Here is a 23,575-nt window from a genome sequence, read left to right as displayed (position 1 = left end):
ACAATAGAAAAATCTATTTACAGTGTGTGCAAATGTAGAAGAGTAGGGAGGTCATCTCAAGGACTCAAAGACTGGAATCATCTCAAGGACTTCATCAAACTGACACTAGTGGAAGTCGTCTCGAGAATTCCAGAAAAATCTGTTTGGTCCTACGCGATGTATATATTTCACTTATACACTAACTTCATCCGTCCGAGGATGATGCCTGGATAAAAAACGATTTCCCTCATTGGCTGGTTGTTCTGGAGCAGCCAGGACCTTCTGCCTGAAACTGAAGTGCTGTGTGTTATTAAAGCATGTACAGTTTAGGTCCTTCTTTGTTGAACAAAGACAACTGACATCCCCAGACATCAGCTCACCAGGAGCCATGGTGATGACCTGGTGTATTCTCATGGTGGAGGGCACCGCTTTTATCGGTCTTGGCATCATCTCCATCGCACGTTCAACATCGGCACTCTTCACACAGAACAGCTTCACTGACGTGTTTGTCTGATGGAGGCCTTGTAAAGGTCCCGTGCATCACTGATATCACGGCCCTTAGCCACCAACCTGTCTGCCGTTCTCTTCAACGTTCATGATGTGGACTTAGTGGTCAAGTTCCTCAGTGCTCCTTTCCTCTCCTTGCTTCTTTTGTATGCTGTTCTCCACTGTTTACGCTTCTGATGCTGGTCTGTCTCACTTAATAAATCAATTATCTTTTCTTTTTCCCCCTGAATCAACATTCCTTTTCCATCTCTCCCTCTCAAAGTACTGTTCCCTTTTTACTGGGTCAGCACTGTGACGTGCTAGACACTGCCTTTGTCGTTCTGCTGCTGATGTGGGTGCCACCATTCCCTAGATGTTTCAATGGAATAACGTTAAATCAAAGATTCTTAGAATATATACATGTATACACTATAATCATTGAGTAATTTAGGATCCAGAGCAACTTAAAGGAACAACTGAAGAGTCTTGCCCAACTCTCCTACCACCAGGCTACCTGCCATAAAATATATTTTCTGTTCACATGGAACACGTTACAGCATGTTTCATAAGTGAATATAAACAATATATAATGTATAATATATTCAATTATTAATTTGTTTAGATGCAATATTCATAAATAAAGTAAATAACTCAACCCTGTCACAGATTTACAACCCGTTACATGTAGACTGAGGGACAGAGCTAAATTGTGTAAATTTAATCAATAATCATGCATTTATTTGATAAAGATACTTTCTCAACAAAATAACACAAATTTATGTTCGCATTAAATTATGTGCACATTTTAATATTAATTTCCCAAGAAAAAATGTATTGAAATGCCTGGGGGACATGAAACAATTCTTGGTGTCAGTTAAAAAAATATGATTTTGTAATAATAAAGTTGAAATTCATTCTATATTTATTTCAATTCATTATACTGGACATTTCAATTTATAATCAAAATCAGTCAGTGGGACTGAAATATTACCAGAGCTCAAGAATGACCCAAATACTGTTAGAATAGAAATTGTTTTCTCTGTCTGTTATTTTTTCACATCTAAATGTGGCCATACAACTCCCTTAAAGTGGAGGTAGCTAAATGTAACCACATGTAACATATGGATCTGCATTAGTATAGCATCACAAGTCCCAATGCAAAGTTACACCTCTCTTTTCTATTTTTAGAGTACATAAAACCGATCAGAATTCCAAAGAATGCCGAAGTCATGTCAGAAAGTTTTTTTTACAGGCTGTGAAGTAATATGGAGGACCCGGCTAGCCAGCCTATTCCCTACAATGTAAACTCTGACAGAAACATCTTCAAATAGATCACTTCAAATTAAACCAAATCGTGTGCACTCATGACTAGTGGTTTCAATAACATTTTCAGCCAACTTACAAGCAAATACTTTATGAATTGACGGTTACAGATAAGCTTGCAAGGTTGCTAGGCAACTAGCCTGCTAATGTTAGCCCTACCAGGCCTACCTACTTCAGCTCTGCATGAGTCAGTCAGTGGCTATCAATACCTAGCTAGCGCTAATTTACAGCTTTAATAGCAAACTGAGCCACATTAAAGTAAACCAAAGTTTTGTAAATACACAATGCCATCTAACCAGTTATCAAATCATGTTACATGCAGTTATCTTAGCCAGCCAGCTAACATTAGCTATTTTAACCTGCTAGCCTAGCCAGCTAACTATTCTAGCTAGCCAACCCCCACAGTAAGTCGTAAGTAGCAAGCCAGAGCCCAACATTGTTAACAACTCGAGACCAAGTAGCATAGGCAGGAGCCCAAAGAACACAACAAAAACAAAACCAGCACATCAAAAGCGAAGAAAGCAGAGACTTACAGATTGACGGACCATCTGATGGTAAAAGAGTGGCTGAGTTACTGAAGCGAGAGGCAGGGAGAGAAGTGCTTCTGAGAGAGAGGTCGTTTCACCTGGCCAAGGGAGAGTCAGTGAGGCGGGTAATTAGGGTGACCACATCCCGGACAGTCCCCGCACAACCAAACAATCATGTCCTGCATTTTATCAACAAATTCAAACACCACTAATTTAGAAAAAAAAAGGTTGATTTGTCCCGTAAAACAGTCTGACATTCCCGACCTGTCTCTTGCAGTCACGTTGCTCTTATGAAAATAGATACTGTATATCATAAGGATGTGATAGCCTTTGCCTAATGGGGATGTTAATGCAGTCACGTTACTCTTATGAAAATAGATACTGCATATCATAAGGATGTGCCTTAGGCTACTGGGGATGTTAATCCTTAAGAGTCTATTGAAGCACCTGTGTGTCAATCTAAGTAACATAGTAAAAAAAAATCCCCATCCAAATCCATCAGTTTAAGATAAAGATGTGTTTTGTTGCATGGGCTGCGTCTCAATCCATCACATCTGCAAATGTCGGTCTTCCGCCTGTGCGGTGGAAGGTGGTCGGTACAGCGGTTTTTGTCAGACCATAAGACATCCCAAATATCGGGTCTTCTCACGAAAAAAATTCTGTAGCATCCAAACCGTTTGAGCTACAAAATGAAATGGAAAAGGGGAAACTCACCAACATAACGGTGTTCTCTATGTTGCTCATCGGAACTCGTTTGAAGGTAACCTATACACACACATGGAAGTACGGAGGTAGTTTTGTGCCCCCCAAAATAAGGGGTTAAATATATGTAAAACAATATATAAAATATTACCTGAGCTTTCTTATATCTTCTAAATATAGGACAGACACTTCAAAACCTTATTCCTTAAAAAAATATATATTTTTCCAGTTATCAACGTGTTTATCAAATACTTGTTCTCCCCACTGTATATATATATATATATAGTACCAGTCAAAAGTTTGGACACACCTCCTCATTGCAGGGTTTTTCTTTATTTTCACTTTTTTCTACATTGCCAAGAGTGTGCAAAGCTGTCATCAAGGCAAAGGGTGGCTACTTTGAAGAATCTCAAACATAAAATATATTTATATTTGTTTAACACTTTTTTGGTTACTACATGATTCCATATATGTTATTTCATAGTTTTGATGTCTTCACTATTATTCTACAACGCAGAAAATAGTAAAAATAATGAAAATCTCTGGAATGAGTAGGTGTGTCCAAACTTTTGACTGGTACTGTATATATATATACACATATATTTTTTATACCTAAAGGGGTCCTAGAATTAAAAATCAAACAGCTAAATAATCCACGGTATGGCCATCTTAAAACAATTCCAACCAATAAAATACAGCTAAATTTGGAGAGAACAGCATTCGAAAAGTATTCAGACGCCTTGACTTTTTCCAAATTTTGTTACTTTACAGCCTCAAATTTTGTTACGTTACAGCCTTTTTCTAAAATTGATAAAATTATGTTTTTCCGTCATCACAATACCCCATAATGACATCACAATACCCCATAATGACAAAGCAAAAACAGGTTTTTAGAAATTTGAACTGAAAAACTACATTTACATAAGTATTCAGACCCTTTACTCAGTACTTTGTTGAAGCACCTTTGTCAGTGATTACAGCCTCGAGCCTTCTTGGATATGACGACACAAGCTTGGCACACCTGTATTTGGGTAGCTTCTCCCATTCTTCTCCGCAGATCCTCTCAAACTCTGTCAGGTTGGATTGGGAACGTTGCTGCACAGCTATTTTCAGGTCTCTCCAGAGATGTTCGATCAGGTTTAAGACCGGGCTCTGGCTGGGCCACTCAAGGACATTCAGAGACTTGTCCTGAAGCCACTCCTGCGTTATCTTGGCTGTGTGCTTAGGGTCGTTGTCCTGTTGGAAGGTGAACCTTAGCCCCAGTCTGAGGTCCTGAGATCTCTGGAGCAGGTTTTCATCAAGGATCTCTCTGTACTTTGCTCTGTTCATCTTTGCCTCAATTGTGACTGGCCTCCCAGTCCCTGCCGCTGAAAAACATCCTCACAGCATGATTCTGCAACCACAATGCTTCACCGTAGGGAGGGTGCCAGGTTTCCTCCAGACGTCACGCTTGGCATTCAGGCCATTGTTCAATCTTGACTTCATCAGACCAGAGAATCTTGTTTCTCATGGTCTGAGAATCTTTTGGTTGCCTTTTGGCAAACTCTAAGTGGGCTGTCATGTGCCTTTTACTGAGGAGTGGCTTCCGTCTGGCCACTCTACAATAAAGGCCAGACTGGCAGAGTGCTGCAGAGGTGGTTGTCCTTCTGGAAGGTTCTCCCATCTCCTCAGATATGACCAGCCTTTCAAAGCACTTCATGGCTACAGACGTGAGTGCTATGGGTCGGTAGTCATTTAGGTAGGTTACCTTGGTGTTCTTTGGGCACAGGGACTATGGTGGTCTGCTTGAAACATGTTGGTATTACAGACTCAGACAGGGAGAGGTTGTAAATGTCAGTGAAGACACTTGCCAGTTGGTCAGCGCATGCTCAGAATACACGTCCTAGTAATCCGTCTGGCCCTGCGTTGTGATCTGAGGACCCATGCCAAACCTTTTCAGTCTCCTGAGGGGGAATAGGTTTTGTCGTGCCCTCTTTATATAGCCTAATTATTTTTCACTCTGGAAGCTCCGGTAAACAGTGGTTGTAGTGCACTGCTGCCACCACCAGGCCTGGAGTCCATTTTGACTTTGTTGATAGCTAGCTGTGTTAGCTAGCTGTGCGGCTAAAGACGTAACAGCTAGCTAACTGGCTACCGATCAACCTATTGTGTGTATTGAACATTCATATTGGACTGTAGCAGCTAGCTAACTGGCTACCTATCAACCTAGTGTGTGTATTGAACATTCAAATTGGACTGTAGCAGCTAGCTAACTGGCTACTGATCAACCTATTGTGTGTATTGAACATTCATATTGGACAGCCTTACCTATATAGTAGCACCACCAACCATCAGCCCATTCTCTTATTGATGTACAAACTGCAGTGTATTGTTGCTGTAGGAGTTTTTGATTAATAATCCTATTCATTTCAAGCCACACTAAGATGTCACCATACTATTCTTTTAAAGCCCAACTATGTAAGACATAAATCATCAGAGTGGGCCTCCAACTTAAATGTAAACAATGGAGCAAATGCATCACATGTGAATATCACTTGATTATCAGAGGGATGTATTATGACATCAGATAGAACTACTCAGACATTCCAAATCAGGCTTCATCCATATCATGAAGGTGGATATTGATCCAACCATTTCCAAAGTAATGACCGGGCTGATGGAAACAGGATATGCCTGTACACTTTTATAAATGCCGACAGACGATTTGTTATTTCGTTTGACATGGTTGGGTCTTTTTGTGTCAGTAAAAATGTATAAACGAGAAATGGCGGCATTAATCCTTTATGCGCAAATATTTATTTAATAACGATCATATCTTAGTTAACTTGGAGTCACGTGATGATATGTTGTGTGGTCCTCCCTCTACGACTTGGGAAACCATGCAGTTTATTAGGCTCCAGATGAAATAAGTTATGAACTTCACAGGGTGGTGAAACTGCATGTGATGAGCTTGATGCTCCTTTCCAATACGTTTTGATGGTCTTATTCTGGTGACATGATGATCGATGCTTGGCTGCCATTTGACAAATAAAATAATATCGCTCTTATCCATAATAATCTCATCATGTAGGTAGCCTACCAGCACTGTATATGTGAGCTGTTGGCTACAGTGCACGGGACAAGAGCACATTTGCTATATAACTCAACGGGTTTTCAAAACCATCAGTAGAGTTGAAAATGCAATGAAAACCCATTTAACTTGCATTTTTCATTCAGTACATTGTTTGAATGTTAAATGACGAGACAGAGGCATTGATGCGAGTAACCAGTCTTGTTCCGTACATCACAGTTCATCCGGGTATCTCAAGCACACCGGTAAAACACATGAGTTGCAGTAATGAACATTTACCAACAGATGGCATCACTGTGCCATCTTAAACCCATAACATCTTCCCTTTAATAAAATAGGACAGGATGTGTCAATTCACTAACAAAACAAACCTAGTAATAATTTCCAACATGAACAGTTTAGTATTTTTATTTTTTTATTTTTGTTGGCTACAGTGCACTGGACAAGAGCACGTTTGCTATATAACTCAATGGGAACACTAAAATAACACATCCTAGATCTGAATGAATGAAATATTCTTATTAAATACTTTTTTCTTTACATAGTTGAATGTGCTGACAACAAAATGAAACAAAAATTATCAATGGAAATCAAATTTATCAACCCATGGAGGTCTGGATTTGGAGTCACACTCAAAATTAAAGTGGAAAACCACACTACAGGCTGATCCAACTTTGATGTAATGTCCTTAAAACAAGTAAAAATGAGGCTCAGTAGTGTGTGTGGCCTCCACGTGCCTGTATGACCTCCCTACAACTTCTGGGCATGCTCCTGATGAGGTGGCGGATGGTCTCCTGAGGGATCTCCTCCCAGACCTGGACTAAGGCATCCGCCAACTCCTGGACAGTCTGTGGTGCAACATGGCGTTGGTGGATGGAGCGAGACATGATGTCCCAGATGTGCTCAATTGGATTCAGGTCTGGGGAACGGGCGGGCCAGTCCATAGCATCAACACCTTCCTCTTGCAGGAACTGCTGACACACTCTAGCCACATGAGGTCTAGCATTGTCTTGCATTAGGAGGAACCCAGGGCCAACCGCACCAGCATATGGTCTCACAAGGGGTCTGAGGATCTCATCTCGGTACCTAATGGCAGTCTGGCTACCTCTGGCGAGCACATGGAGGGCTGTGCGACCCCCCAAAGAAATGCCACCCCACACCATGACTGACCCACCGCCAAACCGGTCATGCTGGAGGATGTTGCAGGCAGCAGAACGTTCTCCACGGCGTCTCCAGACTCTGTCACGTCTGTCACATGTGCTCAGTGTGAACCTGCTTTCATCTGTGAAGAGCTCAGGGCGCCAGTGGCAAATTTGCCAATTTTGGTGTTCTCTGGCAAATGCCAAATGTCCTACACGGTGTTGGGCTGTAAGCACAACCCCCACCTGTGGACGTCGGGCCCTCATACCACCCTCATGGAGTCTGTTTCTGACCGTTTGAGCAGACACATGCACATTTGTGGCCTGCTGGAGGTCATTTTGCAGGGCTCTGGCAGTGCTCCTCCTGCTCCTCCTTGCACAAAGGCGGAGGTAGCGGTCCTGCTGCTGGGTTGTTGCCCTCCTACGGCCTCCTCCACATCTCCTGATGTACTGGCCTGTCTCCTGGTAGCGCCTCCATGCTCTGGACACTACGCTGACAGACACAGCAAACCTTCTTGCCACAGCTCGCATTGATGTGCCATCCTGGATGAGCTGCACTACCTGAGCCACTTGTGTGGGTTGTAGACTCCGTCTCATGCTACCACTAGAGTGAAAGCACCGCCAGCATTCAAAAGTGACCAAAACATCAGCCAGGAATCATAGGAACTGAGAAGTGGTCTGTGATCACCACCTGCAGAACCACTCCTTTATTGGGGGTGTCTTGCTAATTGCCTATAATTTCCACCTGTTGTCTATTCCATTTGCACAACAGCATGTGAAATTTATTGTCAATCAGTGTTGCTTCCTAAGTGGACAGTTTGATTTCACAGAAGTGTGATTGACTTGGAGTTACATTGTGTTGTTTAAGTGTTCCCTTTATTTTTTTGAGCAGTATATATATATATTTTTTAATCAGATATTGAATTTGGGCTTTACTGATATTGCCCATAGAAATGCATTGATAAACACGTTGATAACTGGAAAAATATATATATATTTTTTTTAAGGAATAAGGTTTTGAAGTGTCTGTCCTATATAAGAAAGCTCAGGTAATATTTGATATATTGTTTTACATATATTTAACCCCTTATTTTGGGGGGCACAAAACTACCTCCGTACTTCCATGTGTGTGTATAGGTTACCTTCAAACGAGTTCCGCTGAGCAACATAGAGAACACCGTTTTGTTGGTGAGTTTCCCCTTTTCCATTTGATTTTGTAGCTCAAACGGTTTGGATGCTACAGACATTTTTTCGTGAGAAGACCTGATATTTGGGATGTCTTATGGTCTGACAAAAACCGCTGTAGCGACCACCTTCCACCTCACAGGCGGAAGGCCGACATTTGCAGATGTGATGGATTGAGACGCAGCCCATGCAACAAAACAGGTCTTTATCTTAAACTGATGGATTTGGATGGGGATTTTTTTTTACTCTGTTACTTAGATTGACGCAAAGTGCTTCAATAGACTCTTAAGGATTAACATCACCAGTAGGCTAAGGCTATCACATCCTTATGATATACAGTATCTATTTTCATAAGAGTAACGTGACTGCATTAACATCACCAGTAGGCTAAGGCTATCACATCCTTATGATATACAGTATCTATTTTCATAAGAGTAACGTGACTGCATTAACATCACCAGTAGGCTAAGGCTATCACATCCTTATGATATACAGTATCTATTTTCATAAGAGTAACGTGACTACATTAACATCACCAGTAGGCTAAGGCTATCACATCCTTATGATATACAGTATCTATTTTCATAAGAGCAACGTGACTACATTAACATCACCAGTAGGCTAAGGCTATCACATCCTTATGATATACAGTATCTATTTTCATAAGAGTAACGTGACTGCATTATCATCACCAGTAGGCTAAGGCTATCACATCCTTATGATATACAGTATCTATTTTCATAAGAGTAATGTGACTGCATTATCATCACCAGTAGGCTAAGGCTATCACATCCTTATGATATACAGTATCTATTTTCATAAGAGTAACGTGACTACATTAACATCCCCAGTAGCCTAAGGCTATCACATCCTTATGATATACAGTATCTATTTTCATAAGAGCAACGTGACTGCATTATCATCACCAGTAGGCTAAGGCTATCACATCCTTATGATATACAGTATCTATTTTCATAAGTGCAACGTGACTACATTAACATCACCAGTAGGCTAAGGCTATCACATCCTTATGATATACAGTATCTATTTTCATAAGAGTAACGTGACTGCATTAACATCACCAGTAGGCTAAGGCTATCATATCCTTATGATATACAGTATCTATTTTCATAAGAGTAACGTGACTGCATTAACATCACCAGTAGCCTAAGGCTATCACATCCTTATGATATACAGTATCTATTTTCATAAGTGCAACGTGATTGCAAGAGACAGGTCGGGAATGTCAGACTGTTTTACGGGACAAATCAACCTTTTTTTCTAAATTAGTGGCGTTTGAATTTGTTGATAAAATGCAGGACATGATTGTTTGATTGTGCGGGACTTTCCGGGACATGTGGTCACCCTAATTACCCGCCTCACTGACTCTCCCTTGGCCAGGTGAAACGACCTCTCTCTCAGAAGCACTTCTCTCCCTGCCTCTCGCTTCAGTAACTCAGCCACTCTTTTACCATCAGATGGTCCGTCAATCTGTAAGTCTCTGCTTTCTTCGCTTTTGATGTGCTGGTTTAGTTTTAGTTGTGTTCTGTGGGCTCCTGCCTGTGCTACTTGGTCTCGAGTTGTTAACAATGTTGGGCTCTGGCTTGCTACTTACTACTTACTGTGGTGGTTGGCTAGCTAGGCTAGTTAGCTGGCTAGGCTAGCAGGTTAAAATAGCTAATGTTAGCTGGCTGGCTAACATAACTGGATGTAACATGATTTGATAACTGGTTAGATGGCATTGTGTATTTACAAAACCTTGGTTTACTTTAATGTGGCTCAATTTGCTATTAAAGCTGTAAATTAGAGCTAGCTAGGTGTTGATAGCTACTGGCTGACTCATGCAGTGCTGAAGTAGGTAGGCCTGGTAGGGCTAACATTAGCAGGCTAGTTGCCTAGCAACCTTGCAAGCTTATCTGTAACCGTCAATTCATAAAGTATTTGCTTGTAAGTTGGCTGAAAATGTTATTGAAACCACTAGTCATGAGTGCACACGATTTGGTTTAATTTGAAGTGATCTATTTGAAGATGTTTCTGTCAGAGTTTACATTGTAGGGAATAGGCTGGCTAGCCGGGTCCTCCATATTACTTCACAGCCTGTAAAAAAACATTATGATATGACTTCGGCATTCTTTGGAATTCTGATGGTTTTATGTACTCTAAAGATAGAAAAGAGAGGTGTAACTTTGCATTGGGACTTGTGATGCTATACTAATGCAGATCCATATGTTACATGTGGTTACATTTAGCTACCTCCACTTTAAGGGAGTTGTATGGCCACATTTAGATGTGAATAAATAACAGACAGAGAAAACAATTTCTATTCTAACAGTATTTGGGTCATTCTTGAGCTCTGGTAATATTTCAGTCCCACTGACTGATTTTGTTTATAAATTGAATTGTCCAGTATAAATGAATTTAAATAAATATAGAATGAATTTAAACTTTATTATTACAAAATCATATTTTTTTAACTGACACCAAGAATTGTGTCATGTCCCCCAGGTGTTTCAATTAATTTTTACCTGGGAAATTAATATTAAAATGTGCACATAATTTAATGCAAACATAAATTTGTGTTATTTTGTTGAGAAAGTATTTTTATCAAATAAATGCATGATTATTGATTAAAATCACACAATTTAGCTCTGTCCCTCAGTCTACAGTCTGGTGGTAGGAGAGTTGGGCAAGATTCAGGGGGAAAAAGAAAAGATAATTGATTTATTAAGTGAGACAGACCAGCATCAGAAGCGTAAACAGTGGAGAACAGCATACAAAAGAAGCAAGGAGAGGAAAGGAGCACTGAGGAACTTGACCACTAAGTCCACATCATGAACGTTGAAGAGAACGGCAGACAGGTGGTGGCTAAGGGCCGTGATATCAGTGATGCACAGGAGCTTTACAAGGCCTCCATGAGACAAACACGTCAGTGAAGCTGTTCTGTGTGAAGAGTGCCGATGTTGAACGTGCGATGGAGATGATGCCAAGACCCATAAAAGCAGTGCCCTCCACCATGAGAATACACCAGGTCATCACCATGGCTCCTGGTGAGCTGATGTTTGGGGATGTCAGTTGCCTTTGTTCAACAAAGAAGGACCTAAACTGTACATGCTTTAATAACACACAGCACTTCAGTTTCAGGCAGAAGGTCCTGGCTGCTCCAGAACAGTCAGCCAATGAGGAAAATCCTTTTTTATCCAGGCATCACCCTCGGCACGGATGAAGTTAGTGTATAAGTGAAATATATACATTGCGTAGGACCAAACAGATTTTTCTGGAATTCTCCAGACGACTTCCACTAGTGTCAGTTTGATGAAGTCCTTGAGATGATTCCAGTCCTTGAGTCCTTGAGATGACCTCCCTACTCTTCTACATTTGCACACACTGTACATAGATATTTCTATTGTGTTATTGACTGCACATTTGTTTATGTGTAACTCTGTGTTGTTGTTTTTGTCGCACTGCTTTGCTTTATCTTGGCCAGGTCACGGTTGTAAATGAGAACTTGTTCTCAACTGGCCTACCTGGTTAAATAAAGGTGAAATAAATACAAATAAAAAAATACCTTCATGAGGTTCTATAGTAGCAAGGATCTGACACCTCCGGAGGGCTTGATGGCTCAATCCACCCGAGGTATGGCTACAACATAGGCATTGTTCAAAGGCATCTCTGTTCAAGAGATCTGTAATGCAGCATGTTGTGGTGATGTACCTTCATGAGGTTCTACTGACTGGACATCACTACACATACGGTGAGTAGAGTGGGGACCTCTGAGGGATGATCCTGTCTAGACTTGGCATCAGAGAGTATATGAGCTCTATGGTAGTTGGTAGTTGACTAGGTTACCTTTCACACATGGAAGACAAACGTACTTAGATGTGAAGACGGGAGAGACTATGGTCCTTATATAGGAAGTGGAGTCATCTGCTATTAGCTGTTGCTTGACAGACGTTGTTTGATTGGATCTCCCTAGACTCCGCCCCTAACGAGGCTTATAATATCATAGAACCGGGGTTGTGTTAGGTAACCTTAAGTTACATGTCCTACTATGCTAATTTCTCTGTATTAAATGGCCCATAGCTTTAACACTAGCAGAGATCCTGGAACTAATATACCCTTAAAGTTTATTATGTTCAACAATATATATAAAAAATCGAAACATTTATATTTTCAATATTTATATTTTCTATATTAATAAATTCATGTAAGAAATGTATGAATGAAATCAAAATACAAATCAAATTTTAAGTGTCGACCTTACAGTGGAATGCTTACTTACAAGCCCTTAACCAACAATGCAGTTTTAAGAAAAGTAAGTGTTATGTATAAAATACAAATAATTAATATTAAAGAGCAGCAGCAAAATAACAGTAGCGAGGCTGTATACAGGTATTACCGGTACAGAGTCAATGTGGAGGCTATATACAGGAGGCACTGGTACAGAGTCAATGTGCGGGGACACAGGTGAGTCGAGGAAAAATACTACTCCTATTACAGAGCAAGTGGTAAAGCTTCATATGACACCCATTGTTGGAGGACTGTAGCATCTAATGATGAAACATGTAGAATCTCCACAGAGGAGCTCTGTCATGATTGTAGCAGGTTTACTAACGCGTTACTTATATTAGCTGTGTTGACTATGACGTTACTTTAGCTAATATGGTGACAACGATGCTGTGTGTAGCAGTTATGAAATGGTTTGGTTTGGAAAGGTTTTTTCTCCTGGTCACCTACAGCTGATGTGTTGTGCATTGACGTCCACAAGCGAAGGGAAAAGGTGAGCGAATTGATGTGAGAGGAAATACAAAATGGCAGTTGTGAAAGTGAACTGTGTTTACGCGTCATCAGGGGTGAATTAATTCAGACGATTCTGTTGACAAACGTTTCTTAAACGGAACAAAACCGGGATAAACATACATTAGTCCAATAAAATCTCTATTTCAGCTAGATGCAGGCGAGAGTGTGCAAGGCAGTATTGAATGTGTCTGTCCATGTGTCACTGTCTGTCACCTCAAATGTTTCTCTCGACCAGTGTGCACCTACATTCTAAACTTTCATTCATAGGTGGGGTTGTAGCAATCTTATGATGGGAATAGGGGAAATGTTAGTATCATGTAGTAGCCTAAACCTATCGCTGTTACATTGAACAGGGTGAATGGAATATGAATGACAGTCATCTAATATGCTGTAATAGAAATAAGGCCATGAATAAACAAATCGTCCTGCCTCATCTTAAACGGCACTGACCGCCACTGTTTGGATGGTGGGCCATTCTTGGGAAACTGTTGAGCTGGAAAACCCAGCAACTTTGCAGTTCTTGACACAAACCGATGAGCCTGGCACCTACTACCATACCCCGTTCAAAGACACTTGAATATGTTGTCTTCCCCATTCACCCTCTGAATGGCACACATGCACAATCCATGTCTCATGTCTCAAGGCTTAAAATTCCTTATTTAACCTGACCCTTTCTCCCCCCCTTCATCTACACTGATTGAAGTGGATTTAACTAGTGACATCAATAAGGGATCATAGCTTTAGCCTGGATTCACCTGGTCAGTCTAAGTCATGGAAGGAGCAGGTGTTCTTAATGTTTTGTAGACTCAATGTATAGCACTACAGATAATCAAGTGCTATTTGCATGTGATGCATTTGCTCAGATGTTTACAGGATGATTTGTATCTTATAGAGCGTGACTTTAAGGGAAAAGTACCGTCACATCTAGATAAAAACGAATGTGATAAATGAACAGAGAAAATGTGTATTAAAACACTACCTATTCATAGATGTATTTATTCATCATCTACATATTCATATTAAGCTTCTACGTCTGTGTACAGGAACGTATTATTTGTAAGACGTAAGAGAAAATATATCAGCTTATTGATAAATTATTATGACGTTCTTTCCAATACAAAAGTGTAGTAACTATTGTTTCCAAACTGTGTTACCCACTCCAGTCAGCAGAAGGCGATGTGCGTCTTTCAGGTGATGCTTCTTGCGTGACGTTTAATTTAGTGGACGGGGCGCTTCTTCAGGAACAACAACACGGCTACTCTTTCAACCACCTCGGTAGCTAGCTTGCCAACATAAAACCGATAGATTGACGCTTTACACCGTGTTTGTGTACATTAGCTAATCTCAGTGTTTTGAACACATTTCTGTTGACTTATCAACTGATGACCTTTAGCCTAATTTGCTTGTTCAATTTGCAAACGTGTTAAAGATTGATACTGAGCCTAGCACTAGGCTAGTCGCTAATGCTAACTAACTAGCTAACATCCCCGACCATGAGCTCACTAAACTACTTATCCCCTGCTAAAGAAGAGGGGGTCTGCTGTATGGAGAAAGAAGCTCTGGGACTGAACATTGTCGTGGAAGATGAGGGTGTTACAGTGAAAGAAGAGGAGGCTGTTACAGTGAAAGAAGAGGAGGCTGTTATAGTGAAAGAAGAGGAGGCTGTTATAGTGAAAGAAGAGGAGGCTGTTACAGTGAAAGAAGAGATAGCATCCTCTTCCTCTCTAAAATGTTCTAACTCAATAAAGGTGAAGGAGGAAGACGTTTTGGGAGTGAAAGAGGAGGAGACAGAATATCAGATTACTACCAGTGAGTACTGTCTTAAACAGGGGCACAAACTGTTGTTGAACTAATGTGTGATTTTAAAGGGGCATTCTACTGAAGTTCTACACTTGAATATGTTGTTCTGTACTGTAGGAATTGTTTCAGGGGCCATCTGCTGTTGGTACATATATTTTTGGGACTTTTAAATGAGATTAATCGAATTCTCCATGTGGTCGACATTAAAGTGCACTTCATCTAATATAGCAGGCTTTTCAAGTTCAATTGTTGTACCCTTTCACATTTGCAACACAAACATTATTTTATAAAATCATGATGAAGTGGCCATTTTAGGCCCTTTTTAGACATATTCATGCCTCTTGTAAGACCCTATGATTGCAATAGAAGATCATAAGTTTACAATCGGTTTGATGTTCTCGTTCACACAGGAGAGAGACCTGACTATCGTGGATCCTCTGGTGAGCCTCAACAACATCCTGATGCTGACGAGGCAGAGAAGCGTCTCTCCAGATCAGAACACCAGATGGTACAGCTTAGTCTGGTCTAGCATACAGCTTGCTCTATCGGGGTCTGGGCTGAGTTTCTGTAAAGCACTTCATAACAACAGTGACATCAGCATCCATAATGATGTGTCTGTGTCCCCTCTTTATGGTTACCAGGACAATGCTAGCCCTTCCTCCATCCTGGAGTCCCCGTTTCGTGCCTCTCCCGGTAGCACCTTACTGCTGGGTATGAAGAGGTTGTCTGTGCTGCTGGTGGACTGCAGGAAAACAACGGGGCTGAGTGGAACTGTGAGAGGAGGAGAAGAGAAGAAAGGATCAGATTTGACTCATCAAAGTAAGTGCTGTAGTTTAGTTTGAACAAATACAATAGATCTGCCCACTGGTATCTGTTACCAGGACAACCAGCAGAGTTCTGTTAGTTGACAGGAAGATGGACTGGTATCTGTTACCAGGACAACCAGCAGAGTTCTGTTAGTTGACAGGAATATAGACTGGTGGAAATGGATGTTATGAATATCATAACACTGAAAAAGGATTCTGCCAATTAAAGGAGAGAAACCAATAGACCATATTAAACCTTGATGGAAGTTAGCTTTAGAGAGAAAGTTCTAAGATGATCCAATGTAAGGTGCTTGTTTTTCAAAAACATTTTCTCAAAGTATTATGGATGTTACATTGTCTGTCCCAGTCAACCCCCCTATCTTTACAAGACTGTAGAACAGGAAAACTAAACTCCAGACACTGGTCATTAATTAACTAATACTGGAGGAAATCTGTGATCAGGCTGCCCACTCAAGAGAAAGCTTCAAACTGTTACCAGTGCCTACAACCTGGTTCAGGTTATCAGTCAACCTACCAGGGTAGTTACAAACAGTACAGAAATTAAATCATCAACATATTTTGATCATATCTTTACCAATGCTGCAGAAATGTGTTTGAAAACAGTATCCAGATCCATCAGATGTAGTGATCACAATATAGTAGCCATGTCTAGGAAAACCACAGTTCCAAAGGCTGGGCCTAATATAATAGAAACAAAGATAAATGACTTGAAGAATGATTGTAAAAATCTTTGGAGCACCTTCAATTCAATTTTGGTTCAAAAAAAATCAACAATGACATGTCACCGGTGTTTGATTTCTATTTTACCTTTATTTAACTAGGCAAGTCAGTTAAGAGCAAATTCTTATTTTCAATGACGGCCTAGGAACAGTGGGTTAACTACCTTGTTCAGGGGCAGAACAACAGAGTTTTACCTTGTCAGCTCTGGGATTCGATCCAGCATCCTTTTGGTTACTGGCCTAACGCTCTAACCACTAGGCTACCTGCCGCCCCAGAGCCACCTGTCTAACAGAACACAGAGAGTGTTCTTTAATGGAAGCCTGTACAACAAAATCAAGGTAGAATCAGGAATTCCCCAGGGCAGCTGTTTGGCACCTGCTTGTTTCAATCTTTGCCAACGACATTTGAGTAAAGCCAGTGTGTCTATGTATACGGATGACTCAACACTGTACACGTCAGCTATCATGGCAACTGAAATGACAGCAACACTTAACAAAGAGCTGCAGTTAGTTTCAGAATGGGTGGCAAGGAATAGTTAGTTAGTCCTAAAATTACATGGCCTACTAAATTACATGGCCTACTATGCTAATTCTGTAGCGGTATTGTTAGAGGGGGATAAAGATAAAGATTTTGTTGGGGCGCCAGGCAGGTATTAACCCTAGTTATTAAAGTTAGTTATTACCTATTATAACATTATTATTATTAAATATTATTAAAACCAAAAGGATGAGAGTAGAATAGATAGAGTAGCGCTTCCAGACACATTCTAAATATGATGGCGTCTTAAAGCCTCAACCCCGGATCCGGGAGCACCCCCCCCCCCCCCCCCCCCCACACGGATTAGCATCGCTAGCATAGCGTCACAATTAAATAGTAGCATCTAAATATCATTAAATCACAAGTCCAAGACACCTAATGAAAGATACAGATCTTGTGAATAAAGCCACCATTTCAGATTTTTAAAATGTTTTACAGGGAAGACACAATATGTAAATCTATTAGCTAAACACGTTAGCAAAAGACACTATTTTTCTTTGTCCACCATTTTTTCTCAACACCAGTAGCTATCACCAATTCGGCTAAACTAAGATATTGATAGCCACTAACCAAGAAAAAACCTCATCAGATGACAGTCTGATAACATATTTATGGTATAGGATAGGTTTTGTTAGAAAAATTTGCATATTTCAGGTATAAATCATAGTTTACCATTGCAGCCACCATCACAAATCTCACCAAAGCGACTAGAATTACTACAGAGAGCAACTTGTATTACCAATTTACTCATAAAACATTTCTTAAAAATACACAGCACATAGCAATGGAAAGACACAGATCTTGTGAATTCAGACAACATTTCAGATTTTCTAAGTGTTTTACGGCGAAAACACAATAAATCGTTATATTAGCATACCACATATGCAAACGTTACCCGAGCACTGATTCAAGCCAAAGAGAGCGATATCGTATCATCGCCAAAATATATTAATTTTTTCACTAACCTTCTCAGAATTCTTCAGATGACACTCCTGTAACATCATATTACAACATACATATAGAGTTTGTTCGAAAATGTTTATATTTAGCCATAAAAAACCGTGGTTATACAATGAAAATAGTAGCAAAACAAGCCTGGAAATGTCGGTCGCCATCTTTGAGTGATCTAGTTTAATCAATAGCTAATCATATACTTGACTAAAAAATACAGGGTTGACAGGAATCGAAAGACAAATTAGTTCTTAATGCAATCGCTGATTTACATTTTTTAAATTATCCTTACTTTTCAATACAGGTTGCGCCAAGCGAAGCTATACAAAACAAAATGGCGGCGTAAGCGTTTAACATTTTTCGACAGAAACACGATTTATCATCATAAATTGTTCTTACTGTGAGCTGTTCTTCCATCAGAATCTTGGGCAAAGAATCCTTTCTTGGGTCTAATCTTCTTTTGGTCGAAAGATGTCCACTTGTCCGTCGAAATGCCCACTAACGTACGACCGGGACCCCGAAATGTGCCCAGCGCTTCAAAGTGCACCACAAAGCAATGCCTCAAAATCGCACTAAAAGGATATAAATTGCTATACAACGGTTCAAATTAACTACCTTATGATGCTGTTAACACCTATAACGGGTAAAAACATGACCGGAGAAATATTACTGGCTAAACTAAAGCTTGGAAGGAGGCGAGTCCGATGTCCTTCGCGCGCAAGGCGCAGGCAGCAAAGGGAAGCTACTTCCGCTATTTGGTGTCTTATAGAGAAACTGATTGCGCAATCGACACCATTCAAAGCGTCATCACGCACTGACATCCAGGGGAAGACGTAAGCAGTGTCTGTTTCTCCATAGCATTTACAGTGAGCTTTAAACTGACTCCAGATCAGTGGCCAAAATGTTTGAAATCTGACTCCCTATCATGAAAAGTGCTGTAGATTGAGTTCTGTTTCACTCAGAGACAAAATTCCAACGGCTATAGAAACTAGAGTGTTTTCCATCCAATAATAGTAATAATATGCATATTGTACGAGCAAGAATTGAGTAGGAAGCCGTTTAATCTGTAATGCAAATTATGCTAATGAGAAAACAGCACCCCCTATAGTCGCAAGAAGTTAAAGGAGGACTGTAGCATCTAATGATGAAACATGATGGAGTCTTAAAGGAGGACTGTAGCATCTAATGATTAGTTACTATGGAGTCTGATGCTTTAAAGGAGAAGTTTACCCAAAATCCAGAAACTCCTAAGTGATTCCATACTATGAAACTAGTCCAGTGGAGTTTGCCCTCTCCCTGTAGTGCTGTACTGAAACAGCTGCAAAAACGTGACTCGTGACGTTGCTGGATGCGGGCCTCGCTCTGCTGCTTTGCCAGTTAATTTGTTATTTTATTACAGCTATGGCCTTTGTCTTTCACCTGGAGTTGTTCATTTATGTCTGAGAAAAAAAACACTTTTCAACCCATAAAACATATACAAATCAACTCAGCAAAAAGATGTACGTATCTTTTTCAGGACCCTGTTTTACAAAGATTATTCATAAAATAAAAATAACGTCACAGATCTTCATTGTAAAGGGTTTAAACACTGTTTCCCATGCTTGTTCAATGAACCATGAACAATTAATGAACATGCACCTGTGGAACGGTCGTTAAGACACAAACAGCTTACAGACGGTAGGCAATTAAGGTCACAGTTATGAAAACTTAGGACTCGAAAGAGGCCTTTCTACTGACTCTGGAAAAACACTAAAAGAAAGATGCCCAGGGTCCCTGCTCATCTGCGTGAACTTGCCTTAGGCATTCTGCAAGGAGGCATGAGGTCTGCAGATGTGTCCAGGGCAATAAATTGCAATATTCGTACTGTGAGACGCCTAAGACAGCGCTACAGGGAGACAGGTCGGACAGCTTATCGTCCTCGCAGTGGCAGACCACTTGTAACAACACCTGCACAGGATTGGTACATCCGAACATCACACCTACAGGTACAGGATGGCAACAACAACTGCCCAAGTTACACCAGGAACGCACAATCCCTCCATCGGTGCTCAGACTGTCCACATTAGGCTGAGAGAGGCTGGACTGGTGGCTTGTAGGCCTGTTGAAAGGCAGGTCCTCACCAGACATCACCGGCAACAACGTCGCCTCTGGGCACAAACCCACCGTCACTGGACCAGACAAGACCGGCAAAAAGTGCTCTTCACTGACAAGTCGTGGTTTTGTCTCCAGGGGTGATGGTCGGATTCACGTTTATCGTCGAAGGAATGAGTGTTACACCAAGGCCTGTACTCTGGAGCGGAATCGATTTGGAGGTGGAGGGGCCGTCATGGTCTGGGGCGGTGTGTCCCAGAATCATCTTACTGAGCTTGTTGTCATTGAAGGCAAACTCAACGCTGTGCATTACAAAGAAGACATCCTCCTCCCTGATGTGGTACCCTTCCTGCAGGCTCATCTTGATATGACCCTCCAGCATGATAATGCCACCAGCCATTCTGCTCGTTCTGTGCATGATTTCCTGCAAGACAGGAATGTTAGTGTTCTGCCATGGCCAGCGAAGAGCCCGGATCTCAATCCCATTGAGCACGTCTGGGGCCTGTTTGATCGGAGCGTGAGGGCTAGTGCTAGGGCCTTTCCCCCCAGAAATGTCTGGGAACTTGCACGTGCCTTGGTGGAAGAGTGGGGTAACATCTCATAGCAAAAACTGGCAAATCTGGTGTACTCCATGAGGAGGAGATGCACTGCAGTACTTAATGCAGCTGGTGGCCACACCAGATACTGACTGTTGATTTGGACACCCCCCCCCCTTTGTTCAAGGACACATAATTCCATTTCTGTTAGTCACATGTGTGTGGAACTTGTTCAGTTTATGTATGTTGTTGAATCTTGTTATCTTGTTAAGTTTGCTGAAAATAAACACAGTTGACAGTGAGAGGACGTTTCTTTTTTTGCTGAGTTTAGATTGACAAGGGGGAAAAAACAATTTAATCAATTTTAGAATAATCCTGAAAAGTAACAACATTTGGAAAAGGACAAGGGGTCTGAATACTTAACGAATGCACTGTGTGTGTGTGTGTGTGTGTGCTGAACCAAAATATAAACAACAATTTCAACGATTTACAGTTCATATAAGTCAGTCATTGTAAATAAATAAATTAGGCCCTAATCTTTGGACTTCACATGACTGGGCAGGGGCGCAGCCATTGGTGGGCCCTGGAGGGCATACGCCCACCCATTGCGGAGTCAGGCCCAGCCAATCAGAATTTGTTTTTCCCCACAAAAGGGCTTCATTACAAAGAGAAATACAACTCGGGTGGCTGGTCTCAGACAATGTGGAGGTCCTGGGCTGGCGTCGTTATATGTGTTCTGTGGTTGTGAGGCCAGTTGGATGTACTGCCAAATTCTCTAAAATGACGTTGGAGATTAGAGATGGTAGAGATTTTAACATTCAATTATCTGATAACAGCTCCAATGGATATTCCTGCAGTCAGCAAGGCAATTGCACGCACCCTCAAAACTTGAGACATCTGTGGCATTGTGTTGTGTGACAAACCTGAACATTTTAATGGCCTTTTATTGTCCCCAGCACTAGGTGCACCTGTGTAATGATCATGCTGTTCAATCAGCTTCTTGATATGCCACACCTGTCAGGTGGATGGATTATCTTGGCAAAGAATAAATGTTAACTAACAGGGATGTAAAAAATTCTGCAATCTTTTTTTTCAGCTCATGAAACATCCAACACTTTACATGTTGAGTTTATATTTTTGTTTATTGTAGTTACTCTCAGTTTTAGGAACATCTACCCAAATATTTCACTTTATTTTTTTACTTTACCCAAAATATGACATCAGCGATAGTCAAAATGTTGAAAATCTGTGAAGGTATAAATAACAAATTGGTCCATTTAAACCGCATGTGTCAAACCCTTCAACAACGGGGAGATTTTACTGATGTGCTTTGTGTCTTCGACATAAAAACAAGTTTTAGACTTCCACACAAAATTACTTCTTTACTTATTTTATGTTTAAGGAAGTGTGTAGGTCGCATTTTGTATCATACAGCTATGAAAGTTATATATTTAGAACCACCTGCTCGATTGGAATCCAGCGACGTCTGTGTTCTAGTGTCCTAGAACTGTTTAGTTTTTTGTGTTCTGACTTGTAAAATAAGTAATGTAAACATATCAGTAATTACCAGGATGCTCTACATTTATTTTAAAATCACACTACGATTGTTAAAACTGGCCTCAGGTATTGAGGGATCTGATTAGGATTTGCCCTCATAGCAAGGTTGATTTATCATGTGGAGGTTTCATTCGGGTCTCTATTTTTAAAAACCACACTGTCTTTGGCAGGAGAAAGACCAGACTCAGAGGAACCAGAGCCAGGGACGTCCAAACCAGCAAGAAGACACCACTGCTCCCAGTGTGGAAAGAGTATTACCACCTTACAGTAACCTGAAAACACACGGGAGAATACACACAGGGGAGAAGCCTTACCACTGCTCCCAGTGTGGAAAGGGTTGTACCCGATTGTGCGAGCTGAAACAACACGAGAGTATACACACAGGGGAGAAGCCTTACCATTGCTCCCAGTGTGGGAAGGGTTGTAGCCGATTATGCTGGCTGAAAGAACACGAGAGAATACACACAGGGGAGAAGCCTTACCACTGCCCCCGGTGTGAAAAGAGTTTTAGCTGTAAAAGCTCCCTGAAAAAGCATGAGAGAATTCACACAGGGGAGAAGCCTTACCACTGCTCCCAGTGTGGAAAGAGGTTTAATCAGTCAGGGGACCTGGAACGACATGAGAGAATACACACGGGGGAGAAGCCTTACCACTGCTCCCAGTGTGGAAAGAGTTTTACCACCCTACGTAACCTGAAAACACACGGGAGAATACACACAGGGGAGAAGCCTTACCACTGCTCCCAGTGTGGAAAGAGTTTTAGCTGTAAAAGCTCCCTGAAAAAACATGAGAGAATTCACACAGGGGAGAAGCCTTAACACTGCTCCCAGTGTGGAAAGAGTTTTACCCAGTTAGGAAGTTTGAAAGAACACATGGGACTGCACACAGGGGAAAAGCCTTACAAATGCTCAAACTGTGGGAAGACGTATGACTCATCACAGTCACTTAACCATCATGTGCGAATCCACACAGGAGAGAATAATTTCTTCTCCTTGTGTGTATATTGCTATTTCCCATCACATTAACTGACAATTTGTCATGGTCTTATGTTGACTGAGAATGTGTTTACTTGTTTATACCATATGAAATTTAATTGTACAAAGTATACTAAAACATGTTTTTATTAAGAAAAATTTAATTTATTAATTTATTAATTATTAATTATTAATTAATTATTAAATTAAATCAGATTCCGTGTGTTTAAATTTTTTTTTTTTTTAACTCTGTGTGTGTTTATCTGGGTGTCATTCCTCCAGCACTACAGATAATCAAGTGATATTTGGATGTGATGCATTTGTTCCGTTGTTTACATTTGCATTGTTGGCCCACTGATGATTTAATGAAATGA

At 40.8% G+C, this 23,575-nt stretch overlaps 1 pseudogene; it reads left to right on the top strand.

Annotated features, from left to right (window-relative positions):
* Positions 1–23,303, top strand: part of LOC120035235 — a 197,421-nt pseudogene extending 174,118 nt beyond the window's left edge.
* The last annotated feature ends 272 nt before the right edge of the window (positions 23,304–23,575 follow it).

Source organism: Salvelinus namaycush, unplaced genomic scaffold (assembly GCF_016432855.1).
Source record: "Salvelinus namaycush isolate Seneca unplaced genomic scaffold, SaNama_1.0 Scaffold10, whole genome shotgun sequence".
Lineage (NCBI taxonomy): Eukaryota > Metazoa > Chordata > Actinopteri > Salmoniformes > Salmonidae > Salvelinus > Salvelinus namaycush.
Note: the sequence above shows the minus strand (reverse complement) of the source record. Positions and strands in the feature narration are given on the sequence as shown.